Genomic DNA, 13,975 nt, shown 5'->3' on the forward strand with positions numbered 1-13,975 from the left:
GGACCATTGAAAGAGAAAAAGGGATTTTTGTAAGAACTTACCGTTCGAATCCCTTTCTCTGATATGGTCCTGGTGACACAGCGATCCCTCCCTTACGCTCAGTAAGTATGCCAGTGTTCATGATGTTCATGTTTAATTGGTTAAAGTAACAATTATTGTTAAAAAATGTGCATATAATATGTGCAGGCGTTTGTACTGAGTTAATGTATTCCAGTGGCTTTGAAAGATTGAACTGAAGAGTCCGGGATGCAGTAGGGGAGGAGCCTACCCTCTAAAAGATTTAGGATAGGTGCCTGGCTCCTTCGGACCCTCCTACATCCCAGTGTTGAGCTGTGTCACCAGGACCATATCAGAGAAAGGGATTCGAACGGTAAGTTCTTACAAAAATCCCTTTTTTGTGTATTTCAAAAATGTAAAGAAATAAAAAAAGTTTGGACATTTTCCGAGCAACAATCTGGTTGGAACAAATATTTTAACGACATTTTGGGTGTCACGAACGGTGAAACGGTGTCAAGGCATGCATTATATGTAATAGTAGAGTGCAAGACTAATAAAAAGACTAATAAAGAGATTACATCTCCATATGTGCCAAAGTGGTTTGTGCAAAAGGCTAGTGAACAGCTAACGAACCCAATACACCAATCATGTCCAAACTATGGCCCGCCAGCTGTTGTGAAACTGCAAGTCCCATCATGCCTTGCCACAGTTCTGCTATTAGGGAATACTAAAACTATGGCAAGGCATGCTGGGATGTGTAGTTTCAAAACAGCTAAAGGGCGCTCAGTGACAAACGAGCTTTAAAATCAAAGTCAATTGTTTGGTGACCCGACTCCCAGGCTGCACGTCACCTGGATTTCTCCTCGCACCCTTCGCGCACAGTAGGGCAATAAGCTGCATCTAGTTTATTTAGGGCGCAAAAATGCAGCCAACAAGACCAGGGCAAGTGCTGCGAACAATTCATTAGCTCCCACTACATTAGGCAAGAGCTACGGGTGCACAAAACAATTGAATCACCATTATATGTTGTTTAGCACCTTACATAAATTATATATATATTTTTTATTATTATTATTTTAATATGCAGTACAGTAAGACCAGCAACCCTTACCACCAGCATAGCTCTGCCCCAACACTCATGAAGCACCGCCTACATGTTTTGATTGGCCCACAATCCAATCAGTCAAAGAAAATGGATCACCATCAATAGGTAAAAACATTGATGGTCATCCATTGCATAGTGTGCCACAATCAATGGGCAGTTGCACTATTGTCATCAATTGCAAAGACGTCCATCCCTAAAGCTGTGCACACACAGTGCAAGTGAGCCTCTGTGCTAAGTTTGCAGTTAAGCACAGATGGCTCAGCATTGTGTGCTGAACAATCTGTCACGGCCAGTGTTCTCTGGTGTGAGAACATTGGCGATGACTAGATTTATAACTGGATGCAGTGTAAATCTAGTCAAGCAACAGCGACGCGCGGGACCGCGCAATCGTCATCACCAGAGGGTATACACGTGGAGTGATCCTTTTTTCATTTCTAAGCGATCTAGTCAGATCACTTAGAAATAAGCCTCATATCCCCCTGGGCGGGATGTATTAATGTAAATCGCCAGCCGCCGCGATGCTACCGCATATGTACTAACATATGCGGCTAGCATCGGGTTGCGGTGACGGAGACCCCCGCGATACCTGTAATGTGGTGTGCGGGGGTCTCCGTCACATCCTGGCGGCTGTCAGTGTCCCCCTGCCTCTCCTCCTCCTCCCTACAGCCGGATGTCCTCCCGGCTGTGACACCTGCTGAGGGAGGAGTAGATCGATGGAGGATGGGTCGCAAGGATGGCGGGCGGCGATAGAAGCCCATAGGCATCTATAGGGTATCGCCACCCAGAGGTGGAGATACCCTGCCAGGCGGAGATGGGGCGGACGGGTAATGGTACATAGGAAAATGCGGTAAAACCCCCGTTTTATCACATTTTCCCTTTAGTACATCCCGCCCCCTGTGTGTATGCCCCATTAGGATGGTAGATAATACAGTATACACTTTAGACTACAGTATAACTAATGTGACAATAATCCCTGTATAACCATCCAGCAAGCAATCCCGGCGGGTGACATGTACTTGGTGTCACCTGAACGCAGCAGTGATCCCAGCCTATATACAGTATGCCCAGTTATCCTACATCTGCACTAATGGCTACGTGCAGTTTGCTAGCCTGTACGGTTTGGCTCACCTGTATCTCACCACATTGGCATGCCGGGCACATATTTACCATTACACTCACATGTGTTTATTATCATAGAACATAGCAAAGCGCGCATAGCTACTGCAGCAGAGAGAGAACATATGGTATACACACAGAGGCTTCCCATAGATTATAATCTGGTCTATATACACCTGTGTCCCACTTTGGGAAAGCAGATAGATAATTTACAGTGTATAATAATGCAGACAGCACTGGGGCTGAGATATTACAACCTGAGCCATAGAGTAGCGCTGCTGAGGATACACTGGTATGCCCATACACATAGATATCCCCAGGAGCACCATGCAGCAGCCCTGTGGGAGTCACATACATGACCAACATACAGACTGAGCTCCAGTCCTCACCCACAGGTTGCTCAATGCTCAGGGGGTGTTCTGCACATGTGCACTTACCAGCCGCTTCTTCTACGCAGGGGCATGGCGTCCCAGTCAGTGACTGCCTCCATCAGAACAGCCGGCAGAGTGCTCATGTAGGGGGAGCAGCAGTGATGGCGATGCATTATGTGCCAGGTGTAGTTCCAGCAGCTGCCAATAGGTGGCGATGGTGCGGCACAGCGTGAATGACGTCACTGCATTGTAGCTACGAGATACACGAACAGTCCGTGTATGAGTGGCTGGTACAGTGGCGTGTACCGTTAGTTCAGCGTCTGGGACAGCCACTCAGGCTGAGCCACCACGGGTTCGAATCCTCCTCCAGTGTCTGCTGTTTCAGGGGCGTGGGGTGTAGCGCCTTCGGATCCGGGAGCAGCCTGAGTTTTTGACTCATCCACTGATACCACAATATTTTCTGCTCAAACTACATAATATTAATAATTAGCCACCATATATAACCAGGAGGAATAACTTTAAGTGGGGGCAGGACGGAGTCTGTGTACAGACCAATTGTTCTAAATATACAGTTTATTCATTGGCACAAAACAGCAAAATAGGTTAAAATTAAAAAAGTGCATTAAGAAAAAAGTGAATAGAAATTGGAGCTGTGTGTCCGTGTCGCTGTACACTTATACAGTGCCCGTGTCAGCAGATTTCCACATACACAATTTTCTTTAATAACTCATGTCGACCTATTCCTGTGTTGACCTTTTTCATGCAGCCTTTTGGATTGTGTCGACTGTTTTCAGCATCAATTTAAACCAGGTCGATGTTTTTCATATGTAGACCTTTTCACTGCCGACCAAAAGATCTAATTACTGTCGACTTAATGACCCTCACCCCTGGTCACAGCGTCTATAAACTGTTATGTAGGACAGGAGACAAGTTCCGAAAACTAAAATATCATAAATTCCCAAACGTTGGGCAAAAGAAGCAGCCTCTGTGTTTTCCTTCACATGTAGTCATACAGGTAGAGTCGGACAACAGGAATAATAGGCGCTACATGATAATGTATTTATAGCATTCCTCCCAACTGTCCTGATTACAGTGGTATGGTCCCGCTATTTGGAGCCTGCCCTGATGTCCCTTGAGGGGAGGTGATCATGGCTGCTCTGCTTTGTGGAGCAGCCGGTGATTGCTGGATAGGTGCCGTGCGCAGCAAGGAGAGACGGGGCTGGGTACGCTGGCAAAGAGGATGGAAAACCCGGGGCCTCGATGCCCGGTCCCGCCCCCGTTGCACATAGCCCCGCCCCTTTCCAGGGCCAGCTGCATGCAGGTCCCACTGATCTATTGGTAAAAGTTGGAAGGCATGTTCGATGTTCTGTGTATACAATACATTCCTTTTTCTTTTTTAATAGTAGGATCGGCAGCAATTAGCTGTATGCTCTGGCCTTCGTCTGCGGATCTTCGCCTCCAGTGAAGTGTATGGCCTTTGTCAAACATACATAAAAAAAAATAAAAAAATGATACCCGATCTATTGTCTGCGGGCAGACGTGATTCTAGTCTGGCTCTAAACACAGATATTTCTCCATTCCCTGGAGAGAAATTGGCCTCACACCCCTTGCTGAAACAGGTAAGGATCATATGGTCGACCTAAAGATTGTCGACAGTCATTAGGTCAACATACTGCAAGGTCGACATGGGTCAAGGTCAACAGGTCATTTGGTCCAAAAAAGCATTAGGTCAAAATGGTCTAGCTCAACATGGGGTTTTGTACTTTTTTTCTTACCCGAATGCCGACACAGTCAACATGGACACAGGATTAAGTGCACCGCATCCCCTCGCATGTCTGGCTGTGCTTGGCACTCTATGTTATTCTCCCACCACACCCTAGTGCAGGCGTTCCCAACCACGGTCCTCAAGGCACACCAACAGTACAGGTTTTAATGATATCCAGGCTTGAGCACAGGTGACTTAATTAGTACCTGTGATTTGGATTAATCCATCTGTGCTGAAGCCTGGATATCACTAAAACCTGCACTGTTGGTGTGCCTTGAGGACCGTGGTTGGGAACGCCTGCCCTAGTGGATGGTAGGGCATGAAATTCCGCCTGTCGGCACATGTCGGCTCAAAAAAAAACCCAAAAATCCAGTGAAAAACCCAGTCGACCTAGACCATGTTGACCTAATGACCTGTCGACCTAGACCCATGTCGACTTTGCAGTATGTCGACCTGATGACTGTCGACCATCTGATATCGCTGATACAGGTTAATAGATAGAGGCTATCAATCCGAACGGCCTGTAATTGGTATAGCTATCTCACCCCTGCATTACTATATTAAGTATCAATTGGTAATGGGGGAGGCGCACCCAGGAATATGTATTAGACTTGGAAGCAAAGAAAGATAAAGTATTCCTACAAGGGGCAATCTAGGTTAGCATATATTAATGTTCTGATTAATGTTATAGGTACATTAATAAAGTGACCCAAGAAACAGAGAATTGGCTAAAACATGATGTTTATTGAATCATTTATTAAGGACAGCGAAATATTAAAAACATAAGTGAAAAGTGATAAATGTGAAATAAAGTGCATTAGAAAAAAAATTAAAATAAGTCTGTTACGTGTGTGTTATCGGTCATAGCATGTGTGTCTGTAATACTGTTATTAATCTCCACGCAAATATCAATTATTGCTCTAATTAGGCAGTCTTGTAAATTCATCAACAAAGGGACATGTGCACGTTTCAAGATGACGGGTGCAGCAAAATTGTTAGGAATAAAGGTGCGTACACACGGGGCAATATGATCGCTGGCAATATATTGCTAGCAATCATATCAGCAATCATATTGCCCAGTGTCCCTTTTTGTGAAAACGGGAGCGCGCACCCGGCGATTTATCGCTGGTGCACACTCCAATCACTGGCAATATGGTCGTTCAGCAACCATATTCCCAGCTATTTCAGCCCCTATCGCCCCCGTGTGTACACAGCATAATCGCCCCCGGATGACGTCAGCGAACCGGGACCAGGGCGGTCTTTTCGTATGGGCTTAATGGGCACTTGCTCTGGGGCCCCAGGTGTATAAGGGCCATACTCTGATAGCTGAGGATCCCCTTTTTCCAGGGATACCAGAATTTTTAAAATCGGCCCTGGGGAAATGGAGATATCCAACTTCAAAGCAGCAGTCCACATCTGACCTGTTAATTGCACTTCCCAGTCAGAATTCTCAGGTTCTCTCTGACTTAAGGTGCCCATACACGTCTCGATGCGGGCGTGCATTTTGAGCTTAAATAGCACGCATCGCATTCATCCTTGTACATGCGTTGTGCATACAATGCGATGAAAAGCAAGTACAAAAAGTATGTGCAGCACATACTTTTCTCTTTCAATGGTCCTGGTGACACAGCTTCACATTGGGATGTAGGAGGGTCCGCAGGAGCCAGGCACCTATCCTAAAGCTTTTGGAGGGTAGGCTCCTCCCCTACTGCATCCCAGACTCCTCAGTTCGTGTTAGGTGCCCACTGGAGTGGGTGCTATTCTAAAGGGCTGCCGGAGCAGCCGAAGGAGTAGAGTTAGTTAGGGTTTTTATTATTTTATTAACTTTTACACTAGCTAGGTAGGCACAGTGTGAGGATTCTCATTAGTGAATCCTCACACTGCTAGCACAGCAGGAGCTGACAGAAGAGCGTCCTGTCAGCTCACTGTGCACAGGGGAGACGCTGCCTGGCCTCCCTGTGCAGCGCTTACAGCTTCTTTTAAGAAGCTACGAAAACTCCACAGAATGATACTGAGCGCTGATTACCTATTCTACCGACTGTCCAGGATACACAACCAGTGTCCAACATACAAATTCTCAGTTGAAGTAAAAAAAATTGTGACATCTAGTGGTGCGAATAGGAACTGCAGGCAATCATCCCGATCATCCCTTTTTGTGATCATCCTTTTAGTACATCCGCAAATGGTGCCCTGCATACACAAATACATCCACTATAACCACAAACCCTAGCATACTACACATCCTATAACTAGCGAGTCTACCACATACCGACATCCTAAAAAAGAAACCTCCTCTATTACCCATAACGCCCAGCATAAACACACAACAGCGCACATATACCTGTACCACAGCCGCACAGCATCTGCCATGAGCCTGACGTCTGCCTTGTGTCCCGTGTCCTCGGCCCCTGCAGCAGGAGGTGCTGGGTCGTCCTCTGCTCCGCCTGTTGTGCTGTTCTGGGTCGGCCTCTGCTTCCACCCCCGGCTCCTATCAGGCTGGGGATCCTCCTCTATCCTCTCCTCCGCTGGGCTGTCACCTGTCCTCTGAGCAGCTCCTGTCCTTGATGTTACATCGTGTTCTTAACTTACTTTCGGGCAGGCATCTCTACGGGCAGCTCCGCACCACTGAGGGGGCTTCTACAGGTCTCCAGCTAGGGGTCCTTTGCATGTCCTCCAGTCCTGGTTCCTCGAGAGCGGGTGTCCTCCGCGGTGCCTGCGCACCTTGGTCTCCACTTGCTGCGTCCTCTATCTTCTTCGGAGCAACTTCAGGAGAATCCTCCGGCTGGGTGTGCTCCCAGGTAATTTACCCCCTCAGCACCTTCTTCCTTGAGGTTCTAGTCTTCACCCTCTCGGCTCCTCCACAGGCAGGCACTATGTAGGACACCTCGGCAGCACACATCATTCTGTTCTCTCCGGGTTTGGGGCTCCTCCTGTGGTTGGCAGCTAGTGGGGGCAGCGCGGTTCCCTTCCCTCTGGCAGGTGGCAGCAGTAGGGGACTTGGAGGAGCCTGGCTCTCCTGCCGCCATTCCTGGTCTCACAGCCGCGCAGCCTCCGCTCCTTACAGGTCAGCAGCTCACAGCACTGCACAGGCCCTTGTCCTCTCCAGGGATCACCCTTCCCGGTGCCGGCTCTCTCTGTTATGGGTTATGCATCGCTGCAGGACCGCCTCTGATCCCCCTGCCCTACCTCTCTATAGTCCCTCTCACTGGCTCACCCGCCATATCCTGTACTGGCTGTATCATATATTTTTATATTTCTTTATACTCAAAGGCTATATATCCCCCTTCCCACACAGATTTAAGTTGCGACTATTTGACACAGTGGCTGCCTTGATAAAGGTACCAGCGGGGACCGAAACGTCAGAAGATCTCTCTTGCAGAAAATAAACTTTGGATTACCTCCTGGTTGTACCTCCATTGAACTACAGACTGGTGAGTGCTGTTTATTCCCCCAGTGGGGGTTCTTTCTGGTATCTATCTATCTATCTAAGGAATTATCCAAGCAGGCAGCGGCACTCCGTGGGCTTAACAATGTGTTTATTGGAGGTGACCGACGTTTCGGGGACTGGATACCCCTTTGTCAAGGTGTACAACGCGTGCGGGTGACACAGCAAACATTTAAATACATACAGCATGTGCATACTCACCATTCCCGTACGTGGAGCGTCCCGGTTGCGTCCAGTGCGGCTTCCGGTGCGGGCGGATGTCAGTGGGCGGAGCCTCACTGCATCATCACGCTCCCCTCTGTTGTAGATGGGTTGCTATGGTGACCCCACCGTATCGCCCACTTCTGTATGACAACCTCCGCTCCAGGATCCGGGTTTGGCTTCTGCCTATAACAACACATAAATGGCACATAAATAACCTACATTAAAACAGTAAAACAATGTTAAAAAATGGTGCAAGTTTGAAGTGTAAATTTCAGATGCCACGGGACTACTGCCCGAGCAATGTTTAAGAAGTGATGTGAAGAAGATGTCACCGCATCTAGCGTGACAATTGTATGGTGTTAACACAGGGATCCGGATGGGTGTGTTACATATGGATCTCTGTATACAATAATAACATGGTCAAACTGATCGCTAATGATCATGTTTGTAAATCGGAGATGTCAGGCTCTAACACATGGGGGAGATGTGCTGTGGGATCTCTATGAATGTGAGAATTACAGGGGCGTGTTGTACCATAAATATCGGCTCCACAAGTGATATATATGCTTCATGTTGTCTTTGAGAACAGAACAGCAGTATAGCGTGTATATATATACTATGTATACATCGGGGGAAATGTACCAAAATGGATTCGTAAAAAATAGGTGTATTCGTAGGCAGAAATACGCCTATTTTTTACACATTTGTATTTTTGGGATTTACACACACTTCTTTGTATGTCAAACAGACAGATCGCAATACTATACTTAGACACAACAGCTCGCACCCACGCAACACGGTGGAGAGTCTCCCATACTCAGTTTTTGAGAGTATGCAGGATCACTGATACCGACTCTGAAACCCATCACCAACTGGACATCATGCAGCAGAAGTTCGAGGACAGAGGCTACCCCAGACAGGGCCTACTTAAAGCCAAGGCCAGGGCTCTGGCGTGTGAGCGCATCACTCTTATCACAGGTGCAACACCTAAAGTCATAAAGCCATGTATTCCATGGGTTAATGACTTTAGCTCTGCCAGCCGAGAAACCACCAGCAGAGTAAAAAACTGGTGGGAAATTGTGCGTTCGGATCCCGAGCTACCGGTGTTCAAAGACACCAAGCTGATGCCGAGCTACAAGCGCGGCCCAAACTTGAAGGACCTATTGGTCAAGACCGAGATTACAAATTTTGACACCCCTTCTAGACAAATCAGACCCACCAGAATGGGCTGTTACCGGTGCCTAGGCTGCACAACATGCAGCTTCATGACCGAAGTTGCACATCTCTATACGGGTAATTTTTTTTTAAATCAGATGGCCCCTCAAGTGCACGACTAAATTTGTTATCTACATCATTTATTGCCCATGTGGAATACATTACATCGGCAAGACCGATTGTGCCATACGGGCAGCCCTTCATTCTGGCTCAGGGGAGCAACCAGTGACCAGGCATTTCGCCAAGGCCAAACATAACATGGCAATGATCAAATATAAGATCATAGACCACGTGCCGGCACACATACGGGGTGGCAACCGTTCCAAACAGCTTCTGCAGCTTGAGTCCAAGTGGATTTACAAAATGGACACACTACACCCTAAAGGCCTTAATGACACACTTGGCCTACATAATTTTTTGTAACCATTTTGGTCCACTAACACACAATCATGTCTTCCTTCTTCCTTTTCTCTCCCCCTTGTTAAAGGTACTTGTCATCCCACTGTGTGACACCAGTCCCCCAGCCTTATCGGTGTCCAGGTGACACACCAGGATAACATATAATATACAAGAACAATGATGCTGGCTGCATCACCCCACACAGGGCTGTTTTTGCTTATTATAGATACCCAGCAGGGACTCAGTATTTCTCCCTGCATTTAAACCACTCACGCCATAGGGTTTGCACCTCACCCAGCATATGCACTTTGACTTTTGCCCAGTACGGCTCCAATTCGGGGCCGCACGCAGTTATCTTTTTATACGTATACCCTTTTTAAATGTTCGTTTTTTATTATATATGTCTTCTCATTTTTAGCCACTAGATGTCACTATGTAGTCATAATATGGTCATGTCCACTTGTTTTTTTGCATTTTTTATTCACTTGCATCCTCTGAAGTTTTGTGTATGTATGGATGCCTTTGTTGCTTTATGACTTCTGTAGCACGATACTTGTATTCATGCTAATGTGAGCTGCAATCTCTTTCCCAGCCCACCCACGTCACCGCGGGATGACGACCGTGATGACGCTCGGTCAGCTGGACGCCGCCGAACGTGGTGACGTCACTGCTGTGCGCAGGACTCCGGAAACCGGCCCGTGGATGCTCGTGGGGGACGGCTACAGGGAGGGGGTAAGTTAGCGCCTATTTGTTAACATGTCTTATAAATACCCATGCACTTGCACTTTATTCTGTACTTCACCCTGTCTGCATTTTGTCCTGACGACGGGGGTCCGGCCCCCGAAACGTTGACCCCTGTAAGACCACTTATGGAACAAACACGGCCTTTTGATTTCACCAGCATTTGTGAGTCCTCGAGTGCCCATTCATTTCGTCATTGTATTCTGTGGGCAGTTCATTGTGGCTGCCCTCTGCAAGCTGGCACCGGGGCAAGCTACACATCTCAGCTCACTTCAGTCCAGAGTGACGGCCCTTCCGGATTTATATATATATATATATATATATATATATATATATATATGGAACAAAGAGTGGGGTACCCTTTCAATGCGCTAGATAAAGTAGATTGGGCAGCACTCTGTCAGTCCCCCCTGTTAGCGGGGGAAGTGGGGAATAAAAGAAAAAAGATAGAAGACAGAGCGCGCCACTATTTTATGGAGATCCACCACCAGAAGGATCAAGAAAATATATTGACAGGTCACTGTACAACAGTATTTAATACAATTAATTTAAAAACAAAGTAAAAACATTTTTGCTTGTATGCAGTCAGTTGGTCGAATCGATATAATCAGGAAAAAACTCCCAAGGCGTTTCGTCAAAAAAAATGACTTCCTCAGGGGTAACTTTCTAGGTGGTGGAGAAAGGCCATATTACTAATTTAGTATATACACAATTAAGTAGTTACTTTTTCAATACTGAGAATGTACATACCCTTAGGTAAATGGATAGTGAATGTAAGTTTTCACTCCGGATAGCGGTCTTACTGACAAACTGTACAAAAGTGTGCAAATGGATCCCTTGGAGATCTTAATGCTGGTATCCAGCTGCAACTATAGCATAATAATAGAGTATACAAAGAAAATAAAATACTGTACTCTATTATTATGCTATAGTTGCAGCTGGATAAACCACCAATGCATCTACCTGGCTACCCCGCTAGTGGGGAGCCAGGGTATACGTATCCCTGCCATGCTTGTGGCTGAAGGAAGTCCGCGAGGCACGCTGCATGCAGCGGCGACCGGATTCTCTGGTACAGTGGTCCCCTTGCAGGCAGGTAGGGCAGGGTGCTACCTGCCTGTCTGACCGCGCTGTACTCTCACAGAACTGAGCCGCGCTGTACTCTCAAAGTACTGAGATGCGCTTTTAGAGCAATCCCACCTGGTTCCCTGCTAACAGGGACCCGGGGGCATACTTACCCCTGTAGCTGCTGTACGCGCCGAGGCTTGCGGTCCGCGAGGCGCGCTGCATGCAGCGGCGACGGGGACCCCGGAACGGTGGTTCTGTCAGCCAGGTTCCGGAGGCAAGCTGCAAGCAGCTGCAACCGGTCCCTCAACAGCGCCCTCGTCGCAGGCAGATAGGGACAGGGACTATCTGCCTGTGTAGATCTTAAAAATCCGGAAAAATAAAGAAAAAATTAGAAAAGCCCAAGAGTGAGCTAACAATGCGCCCAGCTCCCGCAGGGCACATGCTAAGACTGCCTAGGAGAGGAAGTAGAAGGGGAGGAGTTAGTCACTGTTAATTTATTCTAAAGTGCCCAAGCTCCCTGTGGTCGCCCTTCTATTCCCCACTGTAACTCTCCAGTGTCACCTAGTGGAGGAAAGAGAAATAATGATGAAGCTGATAAACCTCCCATTCTCGGGTTACATACATGAGGATAAGATTGAATTAAGCACAAAGATGATAACAAGAGCCGGATGCCCCCCGACAGTCACTATACCGACATTGGAATCCCGACTGCTAAATGCCCGATGAGCCACCGAACCTGCACGGGGCTTCTTTGCGCTCGCTCCCTTGTCAGAGTACCGGTAGTCAGTAAATGTTAGGTAAAACCACAATTAGAAGCCAAATTACAGTATAAGTTGGCTGGGGGCGGGGTCTAATGTTGAGTCTGTTCCGCCACACCCCCTGAAAGCGGCCTGCGGTTGCTTCTCCCAGAGAGGATATTGACAAAGAACCAAGCAATCATCTCCCGGCATTATGCTAGCGCAGCTGTAAAACAACAGAAACTGCTCTAAATGCTTCTTAATCTTTTTCTTTTATCTCTGTCCAAGACGATGGATCCCTAGATCATGCACATGACATTCTAGGGCAGTGGTTCCCAACCGTGGTCCTCAAGTACCCCCAACAGTGCACGTTTTCCAGGTCACCCAGCAGGTGCACTCATTATTCAGACACATTTTAAAAGATCCACAGGTGGAGCTAATTATATCACTTGTGATTCTGTGTGGAGACCTGGAAAATGTGCACTGTTGGGGGTACTTGAGGACCAGGGTTGGGAACCACTGTTCTAGGGCAGTCATGTCCAACCTGCGGCCCTCCGGCTGTTGCGAAACTACAAGTCCCATCATGCCTTGCCATAGTTTTGCTATTAGCGAGTGCTAAAACTATGGCAAGGCATGCTGGGATGTGTAGTTTCACAGGAGCTAGAAGGCCGCAGGTTGTACATGCCTGCTCTAGAGCGTAAGCCAGTTTTGGCAGTCACATACAGTAGGTGGGGTCTAATGAACGATACGACCATATTGCTAACACTATCAGTTCTTATACTACTACTCCCAGCATCCGCCGCCATACACTACTTTCCTATATACAGTTTCCCAGAGTGTTTGTGCCACAATAAATATAACAAAAGGCATTGTAACCCCTCCGCATCATTTCAGCCGAGTCGGGTGCGGTCCGAAAGGGCCACCCCGGGGGGGGCGCGGTGCAGTGTCCGCAGGTTGGACGGGGGGGGGGGGGGGCACAGGCAGCCTGCACTGCTGTCTGCTATACCCTGCAGACAGCAGTAGCAGAGGAGGTGAATGGATGCCTGTGAGCGGCATCCATTCACCTCCCGGACAAGGGGTGGACGGGGGCTGGGGGCAGCCCAGCAGATTACCTTAGTGCTGGGCTTGCCCCCAGCGCAGCATTCCGGGTCCTGGCGGCGGCGATCGGAGATGACATAATCTCCAAGCGGCAGGGGGGATGCGACAGTGGTGTAAAAGGGTGCAAACGCAGGGTCACACCCGGCTTGAAGCAGGGATCAAAAACCCGGATGCGACCTGGCGTTTTTGGTATAAAAGGGGTACTATTAACAAGTCTATGAATCTGATGTAGATCACTTTTCTTTGTGGTTACAACATACTTCCCTCCAATTGAAAACTACAGTCAGGAAAATTACAATAGGATGCGCCAAGCGCCTTTGTAAGGGGCGTGTCACACAGTGCCCAAAGGGCGTGTCTAACTCCACATGGAGCAGTACGGATGGTGTAATGGTTAGCATTACTGCCTCACAGCACTGAGGTAATGGGTTTGATTCCCACCATGGCTCTAACTGTGTGGAGTTTGTATATTCTCCCCATACTTGCGTGGGTTTCCTCCTGGTACTCCAGTTTCCTCCCACAATCCAAAAATATACTTTTAGGTTAATTGGCTTCCAACAAAATTAACCCTGGAATGTGTGTGTGTGTGTGGTAGGGATTAGATTGTAAGCTCCACTGGGGCAGGGACTGATGTGAATGTTCAAGTATTCTCTGTAAAGCGCTGTGAAATATGTGTGCGCTATATAAGAAACTGTTAATAAATAAATAAACCTATGGGCG

The 13,975-nt window shown here is 47.6% G+C and overlaps 2 long non-coding RNA genes across 3 annotated transcripts in view; both read left to right on the forward strand.

The window, feature by feature from the left end:
• Nucleotides 1-13,975, forward strand: part of LOC146053816 (uncharacterized) — a 70,363-nt gene that overhangs the window by 3,751 nt on the left and 52,637 nt on the right. The window lies entirely within an intron of this gene.
• LOC146053817 (uncharacterized) overlaps nt 10,220-13,975 on the forward strand; it is a 39,062-nt gene continuing 35,306 nt past the window's right edge. The window contains exon 1 of the long non-coding RNA XR_014467835.1: nt 10,220-10,349. This is a non-coding gene — a long non-coding RNA (uncharacterized LOC146053817). The remainder of the gene's footprint in view (nt 10,350-13,975) is intronic.

This window comes from Crinia signifera, unplaced genomic scaffold (assembly GCF_055691185.1).
Source record: "Crinia signifera unplaced genomic scaffold, ASM5569118v1 HAP2_SCAFFOLD_210, whole genome shotgun sequence".
Classification (NCBI taxonomy): Eukaryota; Metazoa; Chordata; class Amphibia; order Anura; family Myobatrachidae; genus Crinia; species Crinia signifera.